The sequence below is a fragment of the Nerophis ophidion genome, linkage group LG05, assembly GCF_033978795.1.
Source record: "Nerophis ophidion isolate RoL-2023_Sa linkage group LG05, RoL_Noph_v1.0, whole genome shotgun sequence".
In the NCBI taxonomy this organism is placed as follows: Eukaryota; Metazoa; Chordata; class Actinopteri; order Syngnathiformes; family Syngnathidae; genus Nerophis; species Nerophis ophidion.
The window spans coordinates 34,851,414-34,877,166 of NC_084615.1; the positions used below are offsets into that span (position 1 = coordinate 34,851,414).

The following is a 25,753-nucleotide window of genomic DNA, read 5'->3' on the forward strand; positions in this document are numbered from 1 at the left end:
TCGACTTGGAGAAGGCATTCGACCGTGTCCCTTGGGAAGTCCTGTGGGGAGTGCTCAGAGAGTATGGGGTATCGGACTGTCTTATTGTGGCGGTCTGCTCCCTGTACGATTAGTGTCAGAGCTTGGTCCGCATTGCCGGCAGTAAGTCGAACACATTTCCAGTGAGGGTTGTACTCCGCCAAGGCTGTCCTTTGTCCCCGATTCTGTTCATAACTTTTATGGACACAATTTCTAGGCGCAGCCAAGGCGTTGAGGGGTTCCAGTTTGGTAACCGCAGGATTAGGTCTCTGCTTTTTGCAGACGATGTGGTCCTGATGGCTTCATCTGACCGGGATCTTCAGCTCTCGCTGGATCGGTTCGCAGCCGAGTGTAAAGCGACCGGAATGAGAATCAGCACCTCCAAGTCCGAGTCCATGGTTCTCGCCCGGAAAAGGGTGGAGTGCCATCTCCGGGTTGGGGAGGAGACCCTGCCCCAAGTGGAGGAGTTCAAGTACCTAGGAGTCTTGTTCACGAGTGAGGGAAGAGTGGATCGTGAGATCGACAGGCGGATCGGTGCGGCGTCTTCAGTAATGCGGATGTTGTACCGATCCGTTGTGGTGAAGAAGGAGCTGAGCCGGAAGGCAAAGCTCTCAATTTACCGGTCGATCTACGTTCCCATCCTCACCTATGGTCATGAGCTTTGGGTCATGACCGAAAGGATAAGATCACGGGTACAAGCGGCCGAAATGAGTTTCCTCCGCCGTGTGGCGGGGCTCTCCCTTAGAGATAGGGTGAGAAGCTCTGCCATCCGGGAGGGACTCAAAGTAAAGCCGCTGCTCCTTCACATCGAGAGGAGCCAGATGAGGTGGTTCGGGCATCTGGTCAGGATGCCACCCGAACGCCTCCCTAGGGAGGTGTTTAGGGCACGTCCAACCGGTAGGAGGCCACGGGGAAGACCCAGGACACGTTGGGAAGACTATGTCTCCCGGCTGGCCTGGGAACGCCTCGGGATCCCCCGGGAAGAGCTAGACGAAGTGGCTGGGGAGAGGGAAGTCTGGGTTTCCCTGCTTAGGCTGTTGCCCCCGCGACCCGACCTCGGATAAGCGGAAGATGATGGATGGATGGATGGGAAAAAAAAAAACAAGGAAGTGCAGGAACAAGAACTGAATGTCCAAAAAAACCAAACCAAACATGACCAAAACAAAAGATGAACCCTTAGACGTGACATATACATATATATACTGTGTATGTATATATATATATATATATATATATATATATATATATATATATATATATATATATATATATATTCATACATACATACATACTGTACATACAAATATATATACATATATATACAGTACACACACACACACATACACGGACACATACACTTTAACCAACAAATCCATACACAAGCCAGCAGGGCAGCGATCAAGCCTCGGCACCCACTGCCCACTAAGAGCCAGCCGATCACCTCCCCCCCACAGGTCCAGCCGCACACCCCTTACCACCCATTGAACAGGTGAGCTTATAACAACTGTGCTGTACCGTTCTGATATTTTGTTTTTAATGACACTTCAGAGTCTCATTTGCAAGTATTATATAGTAGACAACGCAATTTGTTACAATTCTAAGACGTTAGGTGGTGGTTGTGTATAGGCTATAGCACAGGTGTCTATAGAGAGTGAATGGACAACTCTGTTTCAGACAATCTCCTAAATGATTGGTCAAAAGCCCCTCACGTGACTACATATTGCCATGTTGGACAACAGTTTGGAGCCGCTGCTAAGCGACACTGCACTTCCTCATTAAATATTTCTTTCAATCGATTAGTTTTTTGCCGTGAAAACATGCCTTGTTGCGCGGCATGGGGAGGCCCCACTTGCCAGAAAGGCGGGAAGCATTTGCAACTCATCGAAGAAAATTATGGAAGGTAAAGGTTCGCTGGGAAAGCTTAAGTGTCAATAAATGAGACCGGTATCTTGTGCGAGATAAGCAATCATACATATACATGGTGACTATTAAGGGTGTCGGAAAAAATCCATTCGAATACGAATCGAATCGAATACGTTGTGCGATCCAGAATCGATTCTCATGTTAAAAAAATCGATATTTTTTTTTAAATTGTTTAAAAAAAAAAGTATTCTGTATTCATTTTTTAAATTTTTTTAATCAATCCAACAAACTATATACACAGCAATACCATAACAATGCAATCCAATTCCAAAACAGAACCTGACCCAGCAACACTCACAACTGCAATAAACAGAGCATTTGAGAAGAGACAAACACGACACAGAACAAACCAAAAGTAGTGAAACAAAAATGAATATTAACAACAACAGTATCAATATTAGTTATAATTTCAGCATAGCAGTGATTAAAAATCCTTTATTGACATTATCATTAGATATTTATAAAAATAAAAAAAAGAACAATAGTGTCACAGTGGCTTACACTTGCATCACATCTCAAAAGCTTGACAACACACTGTGTCCAATATTTTCACAAGATAAAATAAGTCATATTTTTGGTTCGTTTAATAGTTAAAACAAATTTACATTATTGCAATCAGTTGATAAAAAGTTGTCCTTTACAATTATAAAAGATTTAAAAAAAAAAAATCCACTACTCTGCTTGCATGTCAGCAGACTGGGGTAGATCCTGCTGAAATCCTATGTATTGAATGAATACAGAATCGTTTTGAATCGTAAAAATATCGTTTTTGAATCGAGAATCAAATCGAATCGAAAAAATCGATACATTATCGAATCGTGACCCCAAGAATCCATATTGAATCGAATCGTGGGACACCCTAAGATTCGCAGCCCTAGTAAATATGGTACTGTATATCTCACTCTCAGTAACAGCGAAATAATACACGTTGACTGACAAATTTGCACCTTCTCTGCAGGTCACCAAGTATCCAAACTAAATATTGCAGTAAAATAGCAGCGTTAGTTCAGTATTCAAGTATGGTGATAATAAAATCAGGAACTTGCCCGAGCAAATTGGAGGAAGGAGGAGGAGGGGGCAGCTACCACAGTTGACATACTTCAAACCTGTTTAGTTGTCCATACTCTTTATACACGACTCTGGTCTATAGTGTGTAGCCTAGTCAGGGAGTAGTCTTTGCCGTTAAGCAGAATTCGTCAGCTAGTCTTTCATTGGGCTCTAAATAGTGTTTATCCTGTAAGCATTGTACTTATTACACGCCAAGGGCCTCGCGTAAAAAAGAGTTGCATGGCTTTCCTTCTAAACATGGACATATGATCAAATTCAGATGTATTTAAGTGTTCGTAGGCACAAATCCAAGCACCTTTCTTTGTTGCATTGCAATCAACTTGGAATCCGCCAAAGGCGTGTGCGTGACTTGGCATGCCCAGACCTCGACCAGACTATACCGCCGTTTATTGTAAATACGGAAATCATATTGAAGGTAGCCATGTACTTAATCGCCACGGTCTGACCAATCACAAGTCAGTAGGAAGTGTTTCTTTCTCTGTTTTGAGTAAAGACAAACTGACTCGGGGAATTTATTCATTTACTTATTTACAGACAGAAAAAAATTGGTATTACTTTATTGTTTCTTTTGTTAATATCATAGTTCGTTATGCAAAAAAGGTCATCCTAGAAGCGCAGTTTATGGACATGGACCCACAGTTAAAATATACATCATCATATAATATACAAAATACAGTACAATACAATTCCTTTACAATACCCATTTACAATTTCATACCAACAGGTTGAAAATTGTAAAAAACAAATCTTTGAATCCACCAAATCAGTCTTGATATCCTATTATTCAAATTTGATGAAAGGGTTGCGTCTTTAAGAATTGCAATAATCTCATCATATAAACAGAGGTCAAGACCAAAGTAATGCGACTAATGTGGGACATTTGGAAATGTATAATAATAATAATGGGAAGTTTGTGTTTCAGCCTGTTTAAAAAGACAGTCGCTACAACGATACCTAAAACTTTAGAAGAGGTGGGTGACTGATTATCCTAATGTAAAATATTTTTGTGACTTATCACAAAATGTGTTTATAGCCTGCTCACATGAGTAAGATAACAGTTTCTGGGCGGGGTAATTGTTCAGATGTCTGTAGTGGGCACATCAATCAGTCTGAGGAGTAAAAGTTGCCACTTTTTTATGTGAACTGTTACCATGAATTGATTTACGTGGACCCCGACTTAAACAAGTTGAAAAACGTATTCGGATGTTACCATTTAGTGGTCAATTGTACGGAATATGTAATGTACTGTGCAATCTACTAATAAAAGTTTCAATCAATCAATCAATCAATCAATCAAAACCCAACTAAAGTATCCACAGCCTATAGAAATGTGCGTACAGCAACGCACATTTGCACGTCATTGTCAGTTTTGATACATCTTGTCCCGGCCGTGTAAGACGACACATGCTTGTTTGCTGTTTGATTTAATGTGGATATCAGAAGTTCTCATGACCATACATGGAGGTGTTGTCCATCCATCCATTTCCTACTGCTTGTCCCTTTCGGGGTCACGGGGCTGGGGGGTGCTAGAGCCTATCTCAGCTGCATTGGGGCTGTAGGCGGGGTACACCCTGGAAAAGTCGCCACCTCATCGCAGTGGAGGTGTTGTGTTGCCATATAAAATTGCTAATGCTAATCAGTAGCATGCTTATGACACAACCAATATAAATTAGCATCTAGCTATCGCGTTTTGAAAAAGTGGAGCCTTACTTTTCGTTCATGGCACTGGTCCATTTTATGTGAATCGATACCCGGTAGTACTGACGGAATTTTGTTAGTGCCTAAAAAAGTACCAAATTCTACCAACCAACCTGTTGCAGTGGATTTACTTGACAGCTTCTATGTCCGTTTTTTACGTGGACTAATGCCATTGCAGTTTTTTTTTTGTTTTTTTAAAAACAGCGAGTCTCACAATCACAACTTTTATTGAACTCTGAGATAAAAGCGCTAGCTCTGCACTTTTTCCATTAGTGCTAAAATGGCTGAAAAGGAATAAACGTTTGTGGTTATCAGAGTGATTGCATTACGTTGTGCACGTGTAGGCCGGCAGACACGCATGACCACACAGACACAAAGTTATACCTCCGCTTGGTGTGGCCCGTCTGCGCTCGCTGTATTTACACTCCAACATAACTCACTGGCAAGATAATGGCTGCTGGGACAGTCGTAAAAATAACCGGCCGCACATTTGTTTGGATGAACTAACCTTGCTCGTCTCCTCACGCCTCCTTCCATTGCTATCCTACCATAGTGCATCGGTGCACGCTGTATGAACAAAAGTATTGGGACAACAAGTTAAAATGTTGTATAATTGAAAGCGGTTATTTGAGCTTTAAGAGTCGCCTCTTTCTTCGAGAGTGTGTACCTCTCAACCCTAGAGCAAGCATCTTTGTTTGCATAGGATAGAATAAATTAAGTACTGTACATGCATTCTATGAGTATTTGGGGGTAAAACTCAAGTCCCGGCACAAGGAAAACAGCATACATCATCACAAGTACTTCCTATTGGAGGGCTTGGGGGGGGTTGAACTCATGACAGATATGCACTCGTACACTAACACTTAAACCGTAATGCAAGCCTCTCCCTGAAACATGACTGTTAATTTTGTTGAAATAAAACACATTATCAAAGAGATTTCTGACAAAAGTGGGAAACGTTATATATAAAACAAAAAAAGGGGGTAAAACCACTCGCGCCATTTTCATTACTCGAGAAAAGCCTTGAATACAAAGAACAAGGTCTATAAAGTTCCACTCCTTGTGTTTTAAACATACTTGGCCATTTTGATTCTGAACCTGATTTATTTGCACAATGCACAACTGAATTTAAATGTTATTAAAATATGTGGATATGTGTAGACTGTCCTCTGCAGTGGATTGAAATAATGGCCATGGTATGCAAAACACAATTGTCCACTGTAAAGGATATTAGTTTCTAACGAAATATTGAACATGTCTTATGTACACAAATAAAAAGTGATCAAAGACATAAAAAATACATTATAATAAAGTAATTATTTTAAGCGATTAAACATTTTTTTGATTAATTAATTATGATCTGCGATTAATCAATTAATCAATTTTTTTAATTCCACCTACAAGATCCAAAGAAAAGCCTTCAACTTGTGATATTTTCATCCATCCATCCATCCATTTTCTACCGCTTCTTCCTCTTTGGGGCTGCGGGGGGCGCTCGTGCCTATGTCAGCTACAGTCGGGCGGAAGGCGGGGTACACCCTGGACAAGTCACCACCTCATCACAGGGCCAACACAGATAGACAGACAACATTCACACTCACATTCACACACTAGGGCCAATTTAGTGTTGCCAATCAACCTATCCCCAGGTGCATGTCTTTGGAAGTGGGAGGAAGCCGGAGTACCCGGAGGGAACCCACGCAGTCACGGGAAGAACATGCAAACTCCACACAGAAAGATCCCGAGGGATATTTTCATTGAAGTTAATTACATTGATATTAAGATACTATCTAAACCTAAAAAATAAGCTTTATAAAGTCCTTTGTTGTTTTATTTATTACAATAAAACGTTGGGTCCATATAAAGTACTCACGTTAAAGGCCTACTGAAACCCACTACTACCGACCACGCAGTCTGATAGTTTATATATCAATGATGAAATATTAACATTGCAACACATGCCAATACGGCCTTCTTAGTTTACTAAATTGCAATTTTAAATTTCCCGCAAAGTATCCTGTTGAAAACGTCGCGGAATGATGACGCGTATGATGACGCGTGCGCGTGATGTCACTGGTTGTAGCGGACATGTTCTTCCAGCACCGCTCACGGCTAAAAGTCATCTCTTTTCATCGCATAATTACACAGTATTTTGGACATCTGTGTTGCTGAATCTTTTGCAATTTGTTTAAATAATAAAGGAGACATCAAAGAAGAAAGCTGTAGGTGGGAAACAGTGTATTGTAGCTGCCTGTAGCAATACAAACACAGCCGGTGTTTCCTTGTTTACATTCCCGAAGGTGAAGCTTTACTATGGAACAGAGCGGTCAAGCGAACATGGATCCCGACCACATGTCAACCGGCAGGTTTCGGTGAGAAAATTGTGCTAATAAGTCAGCTCTTACCGTAGACACGAGCGGAGCTTGTGTCCTCCTGCAGCTGCGGACTATTACCGCCTCCCACCGGAGACACTGGCGGTCACCACACCCGATGCCACACTCCTCTGACTTTCAGGTACCATATAATCTCACTAAAACACAGGTAACACAAGAAGCAGATAAGGGATTTTCCAGAATTATCCTAGTAAATGTGTCTAATAACATCTGAATCGCTCCCACACCCCTGGCCTTTTTTTTTCTTTCTAGTCCTTCACTCTCACTATCCTCATCCACGAATCTTTCATCCTCGCTCAAATTAACGGGGAAATAGTCGCTTTCTCGGTCCGAATCGCTCTTGCTGTTGGTGGCTATGATTGTAAACAATGTGAGGATGTGAGGAGCTCCACAACCCGTGACGTCACGCGCACATCGTCTGCTACTTCCGGTAAAGGCTAGGCTTTTTCATTAGCGACCAAAAGTTGCGAACTTTATCGTGGATGTTCTCTACTAAATCCTTTCAGCAAAAATATGGCAATATCGCGAAATGATCAAGTATGACACATAGAATGGACCTGCTATCCCCGTTTAAATAAGAACATCTCATTTCAATAGGCCTTTAAAAAAGTAAAACAATTTTTCAAGCATTAAATATTGCATTTTGAATTTGAGATTAGATTATATACTAGATTATATAAAATAAATAAAACAAACCCATTAATCACATTGCTTGCACCATGTTTATTTACATGTTAAACTCTATAAAACGAATTTGAGGAAATTTTGGCTTTGATTGTCTTTCCTGACTTTCAATCACATATGTCTCGTACACGTGCATTAAGGGTAAACATTTTCCATAAAATGTTTTACAGACTGTTTTCAAGCCGCTTTCTGTTTCTTCAGTTTTGTGAGCGCTTTTATTTACGTGCCTTCACTTCCACAGCTTCATATCCTCCATGTTGTAGTTTGTGGCATCTCCAAAGTGAGTTTACTGACAGATACAAGTCAGAACTATGCACTACTTTGTATTACAAATCACAACAATGAAGAATGCATGTGCATGTATGAGCCAGTCTGCCTCACAACCAAGCTTATTGACTACTACGCAGACCAATGGTGTCCTTGCACAAAGCACTTTGGGTAAATCTCTGCCATGATTGATTGATTGATTGAAACTTTTATTAGTAGATTGCACAGTACAGTACATATTCCGTACAATTGACCACTAAATGGTAACACCCGAATAAGTTTTTCAATGTGTTTAAGTCGGGGTCCACGTTAATCAATTCTTGATAAATGTGGAGATATCTGCTGACATCACAGTGGGGAAAACTTCACAAGTTACGCACATTCTAAATTGCTCGTTTGGAGGAAGTATAAAGAAAGGTAAGATTGTTTTATAAATATATCCACCATGCCTCCATACATTGATTTTAAATTTTTGGGACTTATGCAGATCCCAAATACACAAAAAAGGTACCAATAGTTGGGAAAAGTTGTTTTTGCATAATAGGTGCCCTTTAAACCTTATTTAATGACAGAACATGTATTAATGTACTCGAAAAGTCTGGATTTCATTTCGTACAGCAGCAGACAGTTACCACGATTAAAACATTATTGTGTAATGGAGTAATGCAAGTTACCTTACGCCAGGGGTCGGCAACAATAACAATTAGGAAGGTTTGTATCATTTATGTTCTCCTTCACAAACCATATTCAAACAAAACATCTTTTTCCATTTTAACACATCTCTGAAAGAGGTTCAATGTGGCTACATTGCCGTGGGTTGCTGACCCCGCACTAGGCTACAAACGACAACATTCAAACCTATACAAACCATTAACACTTGTCTGATTCATCTTTAAGTTTATTGTGAATATTTCACTCTATTTCTTAGAAATAATTCATCCTATCACCTTTATTTAAACTCCTTAACCCCAGGCTTGTGACGGAGTAAGCCTTTTTTTTTGCTGTTGCTACATTTTCTTTGTGCTTAATGCTGGTGCTGTTTCTGGTCTCAGTCAAACTCAAGGAAAGAAAGACACTCGTGATTTGGTGCATTTGCAAACAGCTAAAATTATGTGTAAAGCGAACTATAACCTGCTACCCAACAATGTACATTAATTCTTTTCAGCAAGAGAAATATAACCTTAGAGGAAAATCTAATTTAAAACATCTGTATGCGCGTACAGCACTTAAAACTTTTAGTTTATCAGTATGCGGAATTAAATTATGGAACGGATTAACCAAAGAAATCAAACAAAGCACCAATATGTTTCAGTTTTAAGAGACCGTTCAAACTACAAGTGTTCCCAAATTATAAAAAATAATAATGATAAACATCTTGAATCCTTGCCCCCCACCCCCTTTTTTTCAAACAGACAAAATGTATTTCTGTATTTAATATTTGTATGTTCGCTATGGTACGGGTACATTATTTATCTGTTCACTGTTCTGTTACAGAAAACAATGAAATTGGATGAAATGATTATGGTATTAAAAAGGGTAAGATTAAATAAGCTCTGCTTCTTCCTACTCCTTTTCAGACATGCTGTAATGAAACGCCTGGAACTGTGTGATGCATTACATTGTATCGTATACATGTTCCAAATAAACTGAAACTGAACTGAACTGAAGTGAACTCTTAGTCACGGAGTAACATACAGTTTTGAGTTTAAAAGAATAATGTGGAAAAAAAACAGTGCGTTAGTTAAGACTGTAATTGATTATTCTGAATTAATTTGATAAGTTGACACCCCTAAAAAACAATTCATACTTTGACTAAGTGTTGCTTCCTTTGGTAGGGAGAGTAATTATTATTACATGACCAGATACATGTAAATACATGTTAACACCTAAAATTAGACTTAGACCAACTTTATTGATCCACAAGGGAAATTGTTCCACACAGTATCTCAGTTACAACGGGTGGAATGAATAAGGATGGAAAGGATATTGCACACAAGGGCACAATAAAAGGACAAAAACAAAAGGTATAAAGTAGACTAAAAATGTACCATAGTAGTAATATAATATTTTTCTTATTATATGCAAAGTATAAGAAATATACTTATTAGGGCTGCGAATCTTTGAGTGTCCCACGATTCGATTCAATATCGATTTTTGGGGTCGCGCTTCGGTAATATATCGATTTTTTTCGATAATATATCGATTTTTTTCGATTCAATGCGATTCTCGATTCAAAAACGATATTTTTTCAATTCAAAATGATTCTGTATTCATTCAATACATAGGATCTCAGCAGGATCTACCCCAGTCTGCTGACATGCCAGCAGAGTAGTAGATTTTAATTTAAAATATTTTTATAATTGTAAAGGACAATGTTTTATCAACTGATTGCAATGATCTAAATTTGTTTTAACTATTAAACGAACCAAAAACATGCCTTATTTTATCTTTGTGAAAACATTGGACACAGTGTGTTGTCAAGCTTATGAGATGCGATGCAAGTGTAAGCCACTGTGACACTATTGTTCTTTTTTAAATTTTTTTATAAATGTCTAATGATAATGTCAATGAGGGATTTTTAATCACCACTATGCTGAAATTATAACTAATATTGATACTGTTGTTGATAATATTCATTTTTGTTTCACTACTTTTGGTTTGTTCTGTGTTGTGTTTGTGTCTCCTCAATTGCTCTGTTTATTGCAGTTTTGAGTGTTGCTGGGTCAGGTTTGGTTTTGGAATTGGATTGCATTGTTATGGTGTTGCTGTGTATTGGTTTGTTGGATTGATTAAATAAAATAAATCGATTTAAAAAAAAAAAGATTATCGATTCTGAATCGCACAACTTATTCGATTCGTTCCCACACCCCTAATACTTATATATTATATTAGTATATAATATTTTATAAAAAAATATATATATATTATATATATATATATATATATATATATATATATATATATATATATATATATATATATATATATATTTATTTATTAATATATATATATACAAAATAGGGCAGCACGGTGGAACAGTAGTTAGTGCATGTGCCTCACAATACGAAGGTCCTTAGTAGTCTTGGGTTCAATCCTGGGCTCGGGATCTTTCTGTGTGGAGTTTGCATGTTCTCCCTGTGAATGCATAGGTTCCCTCCGGGTACCGCAGCTTCCTCCCACTTCCAAAGACATGCACCTGGGGATAGGTTGATTGGCAACACTAAATTGGCCCAAGTGTGTAAATGTGAGTGTGAATGTAGTCTGTCTATCTGTGTTGGCCCTGCGATGAGGTGCGACTTGTCCAGGGTGTACCCCGCCTATGCAGCTGAGGTAGGCTCCAGCCCCCTCCGCGACCCCAAAAGTGACAAGCGGTAGAAAATGGATGGATGGATAAACAATCTATAATGGATGGATGGATATACAATCTATAACAAATCCCAATTACCATGTACAATATTACAGTATATGTAACAGCTGCAGCAAAAAAAGGGCAGCATAAAATAAAGAGTAGATCCAGCAGAAAATATACATTATAAACAAAGAGAGGTAGCTAACACAGAAGTGGTCCATTAAATTAGAAGTGCTTTGATTTAAAAAAAAAATACAATAAAAAGGAACCGCAATTTACAAACATATGTGCATGTAAAATATATGATGTGGGAAAAAATATATATGTGTGGGATAATCTACATTATTAAAATGTACAACAAACCACTCATTCAACTCACTATTGCCTCGTGTGTTAGGGAGAGGTATTACATTAATGGCCACCCGACAATGTACAATACATCATGTCCCTCTTAAAGTCCACAAAGTCACGCTGACTTTGTAATACCCTGGAATGGCTTTTAATGTTGAGTCCCACTCAATAAAAGTGGAAACAGTTAAGTTGAAACCCAACAAGGGTGGTGATTTCGGAAACTCTGACGTCCAAAGGGAGAACATTGTGAGCCTGTAAATTGTTGTCTGATAACAAAAGGAGGCCAATAGTTGATAGCTGCATGGAGGTCTGGGATACATGCAATTTTATTGGCTTACTATTTAATGACTTCCTGCACCGAACATGCTGAGAACTTCTTTTAATCCTTCACGTTCTCTTATTTCGATGACCTCACTTCTTCTAGTCTAATCTCAGTTTGCGGGCCTCAATGCAACGATTTTGACACTGTTCACGTCTTTGGTTCGGGTAATCAGGCGCCTCAAGCCCCCGCCTCGCTCACTCTGGATGGCTAAGATGTGCTTACCAATGAGCAAATGTTTTGATGATGAAGCCATTTTCCAAGAATCTTTTCTCCCAAACGCCTGCGGCCTTTGGATGACTCCCCGAGGAGGCCATTAATTTAAATATCACTAAGTGTGTGTGTGTGTGTGTGTGCGTGTGTGTGTGTGTGTGTGTGCGTGTGTGCGTGTGTGCGTGTGTGCGTGTGTGTGTGTGTGTGTGTATGTGCGCTAGTGGGAGATTTTTACTTTTTTGTTTTATCTCTCTCTCTCACACACACACACACACACACACACGCACGCAAGCACACATACACACACACACACACACACACACACACACGTACAAACACAAAAAGAGCAAAAGCAGATCAATGCAAGGTAAAATCGGTGCAAGAAAAAAACACTAAAAGCAAAAAAGCAGCTTACCACGTATTCACACACCCTCCCTATCATCATTCTACACCTACACCCCAAACACACACCCCAAAACATCCTTCTATGTCAGCACCTACCACCCCCATTTCATCCAAATTCAGACCCCTCCTACTTTATAAAACACATACTGTTAACATGCGTGCGTACATGTCTCCTAATCTTTTAGATAGTCCATATTTTCGGTTATCTCCACGTCCCAATCGTTCTCCATATATTTGAGCTACAGTGATGTGATGTATGTGCAGTCCAGCACATGTACAAGGACGCCCCCCCTCTACCCTCTTATAGCAGTTTGTTTTCCCTCAACCAGCTAGAGGAAGAAGCCACTCAGCATGGCTTACACCAGCTCGTCTGCCTTCCAAACAACTGACTTTCTCAGGGTCTGATGTAGCAGAAAACAACAACACCTTCATTCAAAAGCAATATGGAATACAATGCATGTAATGGAACTTTTCCCACCAAGAAAATATGTCTTAATCACTCGTCCACTTTTGTATGACATCTTTCTAAATTTCTATCTTAGCAATTTGATAACACAAGAAAAATACTTATATAAAAAGACATTCTAATAATCGAATACGTCATACGGTGGTAATTCAGCTCAAGAGTGCCCTAAATGAGAGTGTTTTGAGATAAGAGATGTCTCTCAGCTAATTGTTATGCTTCAGGTTGCAACCAAAAATTTGAGTTACAAGCATCCCCGCCGTTAGTTGGCATAGCAAATGTAAGATCTGAACTAAACAACTGGTGTTAATGCTCCAAGTGTGACGATCTGTCACTTAATTTCTATTTGTTCCCTTATATTTGTATTTACTTCCAATCAGTACTCTTAATTTGTTCTATTTCCAGTTTGTCTCTGAGCACTGTTTGATCACTCACCTGCCGTTTATTGGCAGGCGGTCCACACCTGCTGCCAATCAACTTGTCTCTATTTTGTGCTTGTCTCGAGCACTCAGTGCTCCAAGATCACTTTATGTTCGGAACGTTTACATGCAAGACTGTTTCATTTCCCTCTCTGTTTTAAGTAAATTAAAAGTCATCTTACCTTCTCAACGTCTCCTGGTTCCTGCATCTTGGAGTCACAAACACCGCAGCCATTCACACCAAAATGTGCATTATTTTTAAATTACTATATAAAACTGCTGTAGCTGTTCGTTTCAGTTTCAGTTTATTTCGAACATGCATACGATATAATGTAATCCATCACATATTTCCAGTTATTTCATTACAGCACGTCCGAAAAGGAGTAGGAAGAAGCTAAACTTATTTAATCCTACCCCTTTTCATACCTTTGCAATTTTATCCTGTTTCCTTGTTCTTTGTAACATAACAGCGAACAAATAAATAATAAATATTATACCATAGTAAGTAAACAAATATGAAATACATAAATAATCTTTGTCTCAATAATAAATAAATAAAAAGTATTTAAGATGTTCATCATATTGTTCTGCGTACTTTGTGAACACTTGTAGTTAGAACAGTCTCTTAAACTGAATCATATTGGTGCTTTGTTTGATTTCTTTACTTAATCCATTCCATAAGTTAATTCTGCATACGGATATGCTAAATGGTTTAAGTGTTGTACAAGCATACAAATGTTTTAAATTAGATTTCCCTCTAAGGTTATATTTCTCCTCTGTTGTTGAGAATAATTGTTGTACATTCTTGGGTAGCAGGTTATAGTCTGTTAGTGTATTATAGTATTGTATTAAAATAATTCTATTAATTTTCATACAATATTTATTATCTAAAAGTGTGTTTCTTTTTAAAAGTAAAGTTTTGCTGTTTTTTGTAGGCCAAACAATTAATTGCTTGTAATTCATTTAAAAAATGAAGTTTAGGTTGATAGGTTGATGCACTACTGTATGTATTCTACAAAAACATACAAATGTGGTTGATGTATTTAAAAACCTAATAAGAGCTAATAATAAACACAAAAATTGAGTTATTGTTGGATCCTTCGGATAAACAGCCTAATATATAGTACAGGTCAAAAGATTGGACACACCTTCTCATTTAATGTGTTTCTTTATTTTCATGACCCGCATGTATGTAGATAAATGTAGAGTGTCACTGAAGGCATCAAAACTATGAATTAACACATGTGGAGTTATTTTCTGAACAAAAAAAAGTGAAATAACTGAAAAAGTGTTTTATATTGTAATTTCTTCAAAATAGCCACCATTAGCTCTGATTACATTTTTTTTGCAAACTTTTGGCATTCTCTCGATGATCTTCAAGAGTCACCTGAAATGGTTTTCACGTCAGAGGTGTGTTGGAAGCTCATCGAGAGAAGGGCAGGAGTGTTCAAAGCAGTAATCAGAACAAAGGGTGGCTATTTTGAAGAAACTAGATTATAAAACACGTTTTCAGTTTGTCAAAATAGGGGGGTCGCAGCTTGCTGCGGGGTCGTTCTCCCAGGAAGGCAGACGCCAGACGTGCAGTTAAAAACATGATTTAATTTTTAACTCGGAAGCTACAAAAAAGTACAAACAATAGGCACGCACAAGGCGGAAACACAACCTAGAAAAAACTATGGACAATAAACAAAACTTACTTGACAGGAAAACGAGCATGAATCTATGGCATGAAGAAGCAGCATGAACTTTGCCGTGAAAAAAATAGCATGAAAAGAACAATGACGACAGGCCGACTGCCTGGCAACTACAAGCTTAAATAATAGTGACATGATTAAGACAGGTGCGTGAGTCCTAAAAAAATCAGGTGCGTGAGTCCAAATGAGTACAGGTAAAACTAATGAGTTGTGATGGAAACTAAAACAAACCAGGTTGCGCAAAAACAGGAACTAATGGAGTCAAAAACAAACAGAATATAACTAAACAAAACATGATCACATGACATGAGTTATTTCACCTTATTTTGTTAAGTACATAACTCCACATGTGTTCATTAATAGTTTTGATGCCTTCAGTGGCAATCTACAAGTTAAATAGTCATGACAATAAACACATTGAATGGGGAGGTGTTTTCCAAACTTTTGGCCTGTACTTTGTATTTTTTTTTAAACGTGGTAAATCGCTAGCAACCGTCCTAAAAATAATTTTGTTCAAGTAGCCAAACATATAATAAATGGTTCGGCTTCAAAATAATCAAATAATGACTACTTAAAAAAACCCTCAAACAAATTGTGTTATTGTTTTCCCGGATTAAAACCTTATTTATGGGGACTGTTGTGTTTCTAAAAGATAAAGGCATAAAATACTCTTCACTATCTTACCGGTTATTGGCACAAATCAAATGTGAACACAAATAAAGCTGGGTGTGGCTCCTGTATAACTCAAGTATTAAATAAATGATGGTGCAGATGAAGTCGTAATAAACAATTCATTTGACAGCCTTAAGTATAAATGTTAAACAGGTGCTGGTGATATCGTAATAGAATAACCCACAATCATTCTTAGACTAAGTTAATGGCTGCAAGTGCTGTGCAACCCACATGGCTCATGACTCATCTGTCCACTGCTGATAAATGACACCCTCACTCATTATTTTATCATTACTTTTTTATTAATCATTATACTTTGTGCACTGGAGTCATGCAAAAGATTGCTCATGTCAGTGTTATCGTTTTGCAGAGCTAGTCTAAACACGACTACGTACTCCTCTCCATTTGTGCAGGTGTGTTAATGTTAGCGCAGTAAATCTGACGCAATGAGGTTTGGATCATTTTCCCCGCTGCCTGCATGGTTGACTTTTAGTTGTTGCTTTTCTGTCTTTTAATTGGCTTGCCTAAGATTATGAGTTTCAATTTATGAATGATTTGATGTGTGTGTCCACAAGTTTTTTTTTGTGTGTGCGTGTGTGCCCCTGATGCCTGGCCTAGTGGTCCCCTCTTAGAAAGGAGATGATGTAAACAGGCTTGGTCGTTCCCACGTCTCTGTTTATAGTGGAAGATCCCAGAGCAGCACCAGCGGAGTGCTGGACTGCCTCTGCATAGTGAACTCACACACCGTCCATCTTTGTCTCACACACGCACCTCAACATGACAGCCATACACACACACACACACACACACACACGCACGCACTCTACACACACTTCAATCGGTACACCTGACCATTATAATGAGGTGTTGAATAGTTTTAAAAAATCCATATTTTTTTCCATGGAGGTATCCATTTAACAATACAATTTTAGTTTAAAGGCCTAATGAAACCCACTACTACCGACCACACAGTCTGATAGTTTATATATATCAATGATGAAATATTAACATTGCAACACATGCCAATACGGCCTTTTTAGTTTACTAAATTGTCATTTTAAATTTCCCGCGAGTTTCTAGTTGAAAACGTCGCGGAATAATGACGCGTATGCGCGACGTCACGGACTGTAAGGAAATATTACACGCTGCACCACACACGGCTAAAAGTCGTCTCTGTTCATGGCTTGATTACAGTTTTTGGACATCTGTGTTGCTGAATCTTTTGCAATTTTTTAATTTAATTTTGGAGACTATAAAGAACAACGCTGTTGGTGGAAAGCGGTTGATTGCAGCTGTCTTTAACACCGAGACACCGGTGTTTCTTTGTTTGTTGTGAAGCTTTAACTCAGAGCGGTCAAGCGAACATGTTTTCTCTACGTCAACCAGCATGTTTTTGGATGGGGAAATTGAGATATATATCTTACCGGAGACATCAATGGATTATTTGTCATCCTGCAGCAGCTGTTTAAAAGGCAGCTGTGAGCTTGGCTCCTCTGCTTCTCTCTGAGACACTTCGTGTTCACCGCAGCCATCCGACCTCGAGGTATGTCTTTACAATCTTTAAAACCTCACTAAAACACTATTAAAACAATAAGCAGATAAGGGATCTTCCAGAATTATCCTAGTAAATGTGTCTAATTACATCTGAAACGCTCGCACTTCCTCCGCCCGGAGCTGTTGCTTTTTTTTTTTTTTGTAGTCCTTCACTATCAATATCCTAATTCACGAATCTTTCATCCTCGCTCAAATTAATGGGGAAATTGTCACTTTCTCGGTCCGTATTGCTGTTACTGCTGGTGGCTCCCATTAAAAACAATGTGAATATGTGTGGAGCCTTGCAACTCGTGACGTCCCGCGCACATACTTCCGGTAAAGGCAGGGCTTTTCTATTAGCGACCAAAAGTTGCAAACTTTATCGTGGATGTTCTCTACTAAATCCTTTCAGCAAAAATATGGCAATATCGTGAAATGATCAAGTATGACAAATAGAATTGACCTGCTATTCCCGTTTAAATAAGAAAATCTTGTTTCAGTAGGCCTTTAAGTTTTCATGTATTCCTGGTCGGATTGTACGGTATACCGATATTAGAATAGTACCGCGATACAAATGAATCATATTCAGTACTATACCGCCTCTGAAAAGTACCAGTCCGCCACAATAAAACGTCATGGGTGTGATGTACACCTAACATTCACTGTAATGATACCAACTACAAGAGTGTATCTAGTCGATACTACTATTACGTCTATTTTTTGGTATCACATCTTTTGTTTTTAAAAAAATTATATTATGTTTATAAACTCAGGAAATATGTCCCCGCACACATGAAGACTTTGATAATGACCAATGTATGATCCTGTAACGACTTGGTATCGGATTGATACCCACATTTGTGGTATCATCCAAAACTAATGTAAAGTATCAAACAACAGAAGAATAAGTGATTATTACATTTTAAAAGAAGTGCGACCCCGAACGGGACAAGCGGTAGAAAATAGATGGATGGCTAAATGTTAAAAGAGAAAATAAGCAGATATTAACAGTTTATGAATAAGTAGATTAATAATTTATTTTCTGTCACTTGTCCTTAATAATTTTGACAAAATAATGGAATGGAATATGACACAATATGTTACTGCACATGTCAGCAGCTAAAATAGGAGCCATTGTTTACTTACGTACTAATAAAAGACAAGTTGTTTTTGTATGTTCACTGTTTTATTTAAGGACAAACTTGCAATAAGAAATATATGTTTAATGTACCGTACCATTTTTTTTTTTTAAATAAACTAATAATGCAATTTTTGTGGTCCCCTTTATTTAGAAAAGTAACAAAAAGTATCAAAATCATTTTGGTACCAAAAAACACTAATTCCTGGTTATTTTTCCCTGCTGTCCTTTTATATTACTCCCATAGACACAATGATACAGATTGGCTATATTGATATAGTGTCCGTTTATTCTCATACATATCTGCCCGAATTAGGCAGTAAGTGCTCACATCTGAGTGTTTACTTTGACCTAATGAGAAAACAACCACTGTGTTTATATACGCCCTGCTATGAGGCGATGCCCCAATCTGTTTATGTGAATGTTATTTGACTTATGGAGGCCACGTTCCACTGGCATGACAGCAAAGGGCCTCTCAACTAAACTCGTATATGAGCCACATGAGACATCATTTTTTCATTGATAACCCCTACATTCCCAATGGCTTGTAAACCATGTTTCTTCTCCTAGTTGCGTTTAGCCTGTTCCAGAAAGAGTATTCAGAGAGCAGATGTGCTCCTCTCCCTCAAAAGGTCACTAAACAGACATTATTTAACATGTCAGTGCACCGCAAACACTAAATAACCAAACACAAGTGTAAGTAGTTGGCATGAGTCGAGTTTGTGGTGTTGAGGTTCATATACAGTACAGGCCAAAGGTTTGGACACACCTTCTCATTCAATGGGTTTTCTTTACTTTCATGACTATTTACATTGTAGATTGTCACTGAAGGCATCAAAACTATGAATGAACACATGTGGACTTATGTGGACTAAAGGGGAAATAACTGAAAAACATGTTTTACATTCTCGTTTCTTCAAAAAAGCCACCCTTTGCTCTGATTACTTTTTTGCACACTCTTGGCATGCTTTCGATGAGCTTCAAGAGGCAGTCACTTGAAATGATTTTCACTTCACAGGTGTCATAGTTTTGATGCCTTCAGTGTACAATGTATTTGGCAAAAAGGTAAGAAACTTTGGCAAGTGATTTTATTATGAACATACTAATTATTTCCTACAGGAACAATCCAATGTACACTAATTTATTTGAATAAGCTACATTAAAATAGTTCAAATTGCTCACAAGTGTATTAAATATGCTAATATTTATCAGTTAAAAACTTTTCAAAACTTCAAGCACTGCTTCTCCCTATTACTTTTTGGCTATGTTGTAAAGAAAATATAACAATGTGATGCATCACTTTGAAACTATAAATGTTCGAATAAAAACAATCTGAATGTGAATCTGAAAACTCCCATTAACTACTTCTTTTTAAGGTTGTTAATTGAAAGAGTAAATGAAACCAAATTTCTAGGTATAATGATTGATGATAAATTGAAGTGGAAATCTCATGTAAAAAATATACAAAATAAAGTGGCAAGAAACAGGTCAATAACGAATAAAGCAAAACATGTTCTAGAACAAAAAGTTTTATTGCTCGCGAGTGTTACCATATCTGAGTTATTGTGCAGAAATATGGGGAATTACAAAAGTACACTTCATTCATTAACGGTGTTACAAAAAAGATAATTTAGAAAAATACATAATGTTGGATATACATAACACACAAAACCTTTATTTAATTAATCAAAAATACTGAAATTCCACGACATAGTGAAATTGCGAACAGCTAAAACTATACACAAAGCAAACTATAATCTGCTACCCAAGAACCTACAACTATTCTTCTCAACAAGAGAAATTTAATCTTAAAGAAAATGTTATTTTAAAACATTTGTATGCACATACAGCACTTAAGACATGCAGTATATCAGTATGTGGAATTACATTATGGAATAGATTGGGCAAAGAAATCAAACAATGTACAAACCCCGTTTCCATATGAGTTGGGAAATTGTGCTGGATGTAAATATAAACGGAATACAATGATTTGCAAATCCTTTTAAACCTATATTCAGTTAAATGCCCTACAAAGACAAGATATTTGATGTTCAAACTCATAAACTTAATTTTTTTTTTTGCATATAATAATTAACTTAGAATTTCATGGCTGCAACACGTGCCAAAGTAGTTGGGAAAGAGCATGTTCACCACTGTGTTACATCACATTTTCTTTTAACACTCAATAAACGTTTGGGAACTGAAGAAACTAATAGTTCAAGCTTTGAAAGTGGAATTCTTTCCCATTCTTGTTTTATGTAGAGGTTCAGTCGTTCAACAGTCCGGGGTCTACGCTGTCGTATTTTATGCTTCATAATGCGCCAGATTTTCGATGGGTTATAGGTCTGGACTGCAGGCGAGCCAGGAAAGTACACTGTTACTACGAAACCACGCTGTTGTAACACGTGGTTTGGCACTGTCTTGCTGAAATAAGCAGGGGCGTCTTTGGTAATGTTGCTTGGATGACAACATACTGTAGGGCAAAAAAGTATTTAGTCAGCCACCGATTGTGCAAGTTCTCCCACTTAAAATGATGACAAAGGTCTGTAATTATCATCATTGGTTACATTTAACTGTGAGACAGAATTGTGAGAAAAAAAATCCAGGAATTATCATTGTAGGAATTTTAAAGAATGTTTTTGTAAATTATGGTGAAAAAATAAGTATTTGGTCAACCATTCAAAGCTCTCACTGATCGAAGGTTTTGGCTCAAAATCTCACGATACATGGCCCCATTCATTCTTTCCTTAACACGGAACAATCGTCTTGTCCCCTTAGCAGAAAAACAGCCCCAAAGCATGATGTTTCCACCTCCATGCTTCACAGTAGGTGTGGTGTTCTTGGGATGCAACTCAGTATTCTTCTTCCTCCAAACACAAGTTGAGTTTATACCAAAAAGTTCACCTGACCACATGACATTCTACCAATCCTCTGCTCTATCATCCATGTATCCATTTTGGTATAAACTCAATTTGTCGTGTTTGGAGGAAGAAGAATACTGAGTTGCATCCCAAGAACACCATACCTACCGTGAAGCATGGGGGTGGAAACATCATGCTTTGGGGCTGTTTTTCTGCTAAGGGGACAGAACGATTGATCCGTGTTAAGGAAAGAATGAATGGGGCCATGTATCGTGAGATTTTGAGCCAAAACCTCCTTCCATCAGTGAGATTTGAATGGTTGACCAAATACTTATTTTCCAACATAATTTACAAATAAATTCTTTAAAACTCCTACAATGTGAATTCCTGGATTTTTTTTCACATTCTGTCTCTCAGAGTTGAAGTGTACCTATGATGAAAATTACAGACCTCTGTCATCATTTTAAGTGGGAGAACTTGCACAATCAGTGGCTGACTAAATACTTTTTGGCCCCACTGTATGTTGCTCCAAAACCTAAATAGAACATTCAGCATTAATGGTGCCTTCAGATGTGTAAGTTACCCATGCCTTGGACACTAATACACCCCCATACCATCACAGATGCTGGCTTTTGAACTTCACGCCTATAACAATCCGGATGTTTATTTTCCTCTTTGTTCCGGAGGACACCACATCCAGTTTCCAAATATAATTTGAAATGTGGACTCGTCAGACCACAGAACACTTTCCCACTTGGCATCAGTCCATCTTAGTTGAGCTCGGGCCCAGCTAAGCCAGCGGCTGTCCTTGGTGTTGTTGATAAATGGGTTTTGCTTTGCATAGTAGAGTTTTAACTTGCACTTACAGATGTAGCGACCAACTGTAGTTACTGACAGTGGTTTTATGAAGTGTTCCTGAGCCCATGTGGTGATATCCTTTACACACTGATGTGTTTTTGATGCAGTACCGCCTGAGGGATCAACGGTCCGTAATATCATCGCTTACGTGCAGTGATTTCTCCAGATTCTCTGAACCTTTTGAAGATTTTACAGACCGTAGATGGTAAAATCCCTAAATTCCTTGCAATAGTTGGTTGAGAAATGTTGTTCTAAAACTGTTCGACAATTTGCATACAAATTGGTGACCCTCGCCCCATCCTTGTTTGGGAATTACTTAGAATTTCATGGAAGCTGCTTTTATACCCAATCATGGCACCCACCTGTTCCCAACTAGCCTGCACACCTGTGGGATGTTCCAAATAAGTCTTTGATGAGAATTTCTCAACTTTATCAGTATTTATTGCCACCTTTCCCAACTTCTTTGTCACGTGTTGCCGGCATCAAATTCTAAAGTTAATGATTAGTTGCAAAAAAAAAAACGTTTATCAGTTTGAACATCAAATATGTTGTCTTTGTATTATATTCAACTGAATATGAGTTGAAAATGATTTGAAAATCCTTGTATTCCGTTTATATTTACATCTAACATAATTTCCCAACTCATATGGAAACGGAGTTTGTACTAATAGGATCCTCTTAAAAAAAAATCTTCAAACTTAGTGTTTACAAAGTACAAAGAAGAAGAACCATGATAAACATTCTGAATTTATTTCATCCATTTTCTAGATAATCTTATTTATCACACCACATGAAATATAATTCACTTCACTACTTATTATTTATTTATCCATCAATCCATTTTTCTACCGCTTGTCCCGTTCGGGTTTGCGGGGGTGCTGTTATTACTTATGGCAGTGGTTCTCAACCTTTTTTCAGTGATGTACCCCCTGTGAACATTTTTTAAATTCAAGTACCCCTAATCAGAGCAAAGCATTTTTGGTTGGAAAAAAAAGAGATAAAGAAGTAAAATACAGCACTATGTCATCAGTTTCTGATTTATAAAATTGTATAACAGTGCAAAATATTGCTAATTTGTAGTGATCTTTCTTGAACTATTTGGAAAAAAAGATATAAAAATAGATAAAAACTTGTTGAAAATAAAACAAGTGATTCAATAATAAATAAATATTCAAACACATAGAAGTAATCATCAACTTAAAGTGCCCTCTTTGGGGATTGTAATAGAGATCCATCTGGATTCATGAACTTAATTCTAAAAAAAATCTCACAAAAAAAGAAATCTTACAATATTCATAGAACATGTCCACAAATAATCTAGCTGTCAAAACTGAATGTTGCATTGTTGCATTTCTTTTCACAGTTTATGAACTTACATTCATATTTTGTTTAAGTATTATTCATTAAATACATTTTTAAAGAATGTTTGAATTGTTGCTATTTTTAGAATATTTAAAAAAAATCTCACGTACCTCTTGGCATAGTTCAAATACCCCCATTTGAGAACCACTGACTTATGGAGTTTATTGTGAATAAAACGAGAAAAGGAAGTGAACAAAAGTTTTAGCCAATGCGTTGTAAAGGAAAAGGGGCAAGATTAAATAAACTCTGCTTCTGCCTACTCCTTTTCGTAACATGTTGAATAGAGCAGTCTTTTTCAACCACTGTGCCGCGGTACACTAGTGTGCCGTGAGATACCGTCTGGTGTACCGTGGGAGATTATCTCATTTCACCTATATGGGTTAAAAATATTTTTTGCAAACTAGTAATTATAGTCTGAAAATTATGTGTTGTTGTTGAGTGGTCGGTGCTGTCTCGAGCTCGGCAAAGTAACTGTGTAATACTCTTCCATATCAGTAGGTGGCAGCCGGAAGGTAATTGCTTTGTAGATTTCGGAAACAGCGGGAGGCAGGCTGAAGGTAAAAAAAAAAAAAGTGTCCAATGCTTAAACCAAAAATAAAAAAAAATGTAAGTGCTCCTAAAAAAAGGCATTAAAGCTTAGGGAAGGCTGTGCAGAGCAAAACTAAAAATAAAGTGGCTACAAAGTAAACAAAAAAACAGAATGCTGGACAACAGCAAAGATTTACTGTGGAGCAAAGACAATGTACATCCGAACATGACATGCAATCAACAATGTCCCCACAAAGAAGGTTGAAAACAACGTAAATATTCTTGATTGCTAAAACAAAGTGGATGCGGGAAATATCACTCAAAGGAAGACATATGAAACTGCTACAGGAAAATACCAAAACAAGAGAAAAAGTCACCAAAATAGGAGCGCAAGACAAGAACTAGGACACTACACACAGGAAAACAGCAAAAAAAACCCTCCAAAATTAGTCATGGCGTGATGTGACAGGTGGTGACAGTACACCTACTTTGAGACAAGAGCTATAGTCATGCATGCTTGGTTATGGTTTAAAGTCATATCCAACAATTGCGACAACAACTTTTTACAATCAACTGAGTTTCCTTTTTAATACATTTCTGCTGGTGGTGTGCCTCCAGATTTTTTAAGCGCAATAAATGTGCCTTGGCTCAAAAAAGGTTGAAAAACACTGGAATAGAGAAACTGGAAATTGTAATGCATGTTGTATGCATGTATGTTTGAAATAAACTCAAACTCAAGGTGGTGGTTATGCAAGGAAACGAGATTTGTTTTAAAAGCTAACACCGGAAAATATATTTCCGTTTTAAAACTACGGTTGCAAAACCGGCGAGTAAGCTGTCCACTAGTTTTATTTTGAAAATTACAACCGGAAGTTGTTAGCTTGCAAGTGTCTACACACTGAGACCAGTGAGACGCTGTGCGTTTTTATTATTATTTTTAAAGCTGCGTTCCGGTGGACGAGCTGTCAGTTTAATGTCCCGGCCGCCGCACTGGCAAAGCAGATGAGGTAGATGAATAATTAAAGGCAACATGTACATCATTTTTACTGCAATCAACGTCAAGGCTGCTAGCGTGTTAGCCAGCTATGCTAACAGGCTCTCATTCATACTGCCCTTCTTTGTTGCTAGCTGGCGTCCATCACTAACATTTGCCGGCTAGAAGAGATGGCGCGTCGTCGCCGTGCCACTCTCTCTGCACATTTCCACTCATGAGGACAAAATAATCAAATATCCGAATAAGTCCGCTGTGGCTAATTAACGGGTGGCGCTTGGATGCAGACAGGCTAGCATCACATCCTTAAGTAGGTGGCAGGCGGGCGACTGCAACCTCAATCTTGACGTCCAACTACGGCCACGCTTTTACGCTCTTGTACGATGTTGTCCTCGGTTGTCTGTTACGTTTTTAATCAAAGCGTCTGTCGTGATCTGAAGGGGAAGAGTCATGAGAGTCTTTGTTTCTAAGAGTTTCCAACGGGATGCCTTTGAAATGGACCTGTGATGTGCTGCATCATAAACAAGTAGATGAGTAAGGCAGCCT

The 25,753-nt window shown here is 38.0% G+C and overlaps 1 protein-coding gene across 4 annotated transcripts in view; it reads left to right on the forward strand.

Moving 5' to 3' along the window:
* Positions 1-25,753, forward strand: part of tbpl1 (TBP-like 1) — a 91,335-nt gene that overhangs the window by 52,679 nt on the left and 12,903 nt on the right. For 2 of the 4 annotated variants that reach the window (XM_061900664.1, XM_061900667.1), the window contains exon 1: positions 25,068-25,223. The exons of 1 other annotated variant lie outside the window; for it this stretch is intronic. The gene's annotated coding sequence lies outside the window, so the exon portion shown is untranslated. Of the gene's footprint in view, positions 1-25,067; positions 25,224-25,584; positions 25,742-25,753 lie in introns of those variants that run through there. One more of the 4 variants, XM_061900666.1, reaches the window with a different exon arrangement.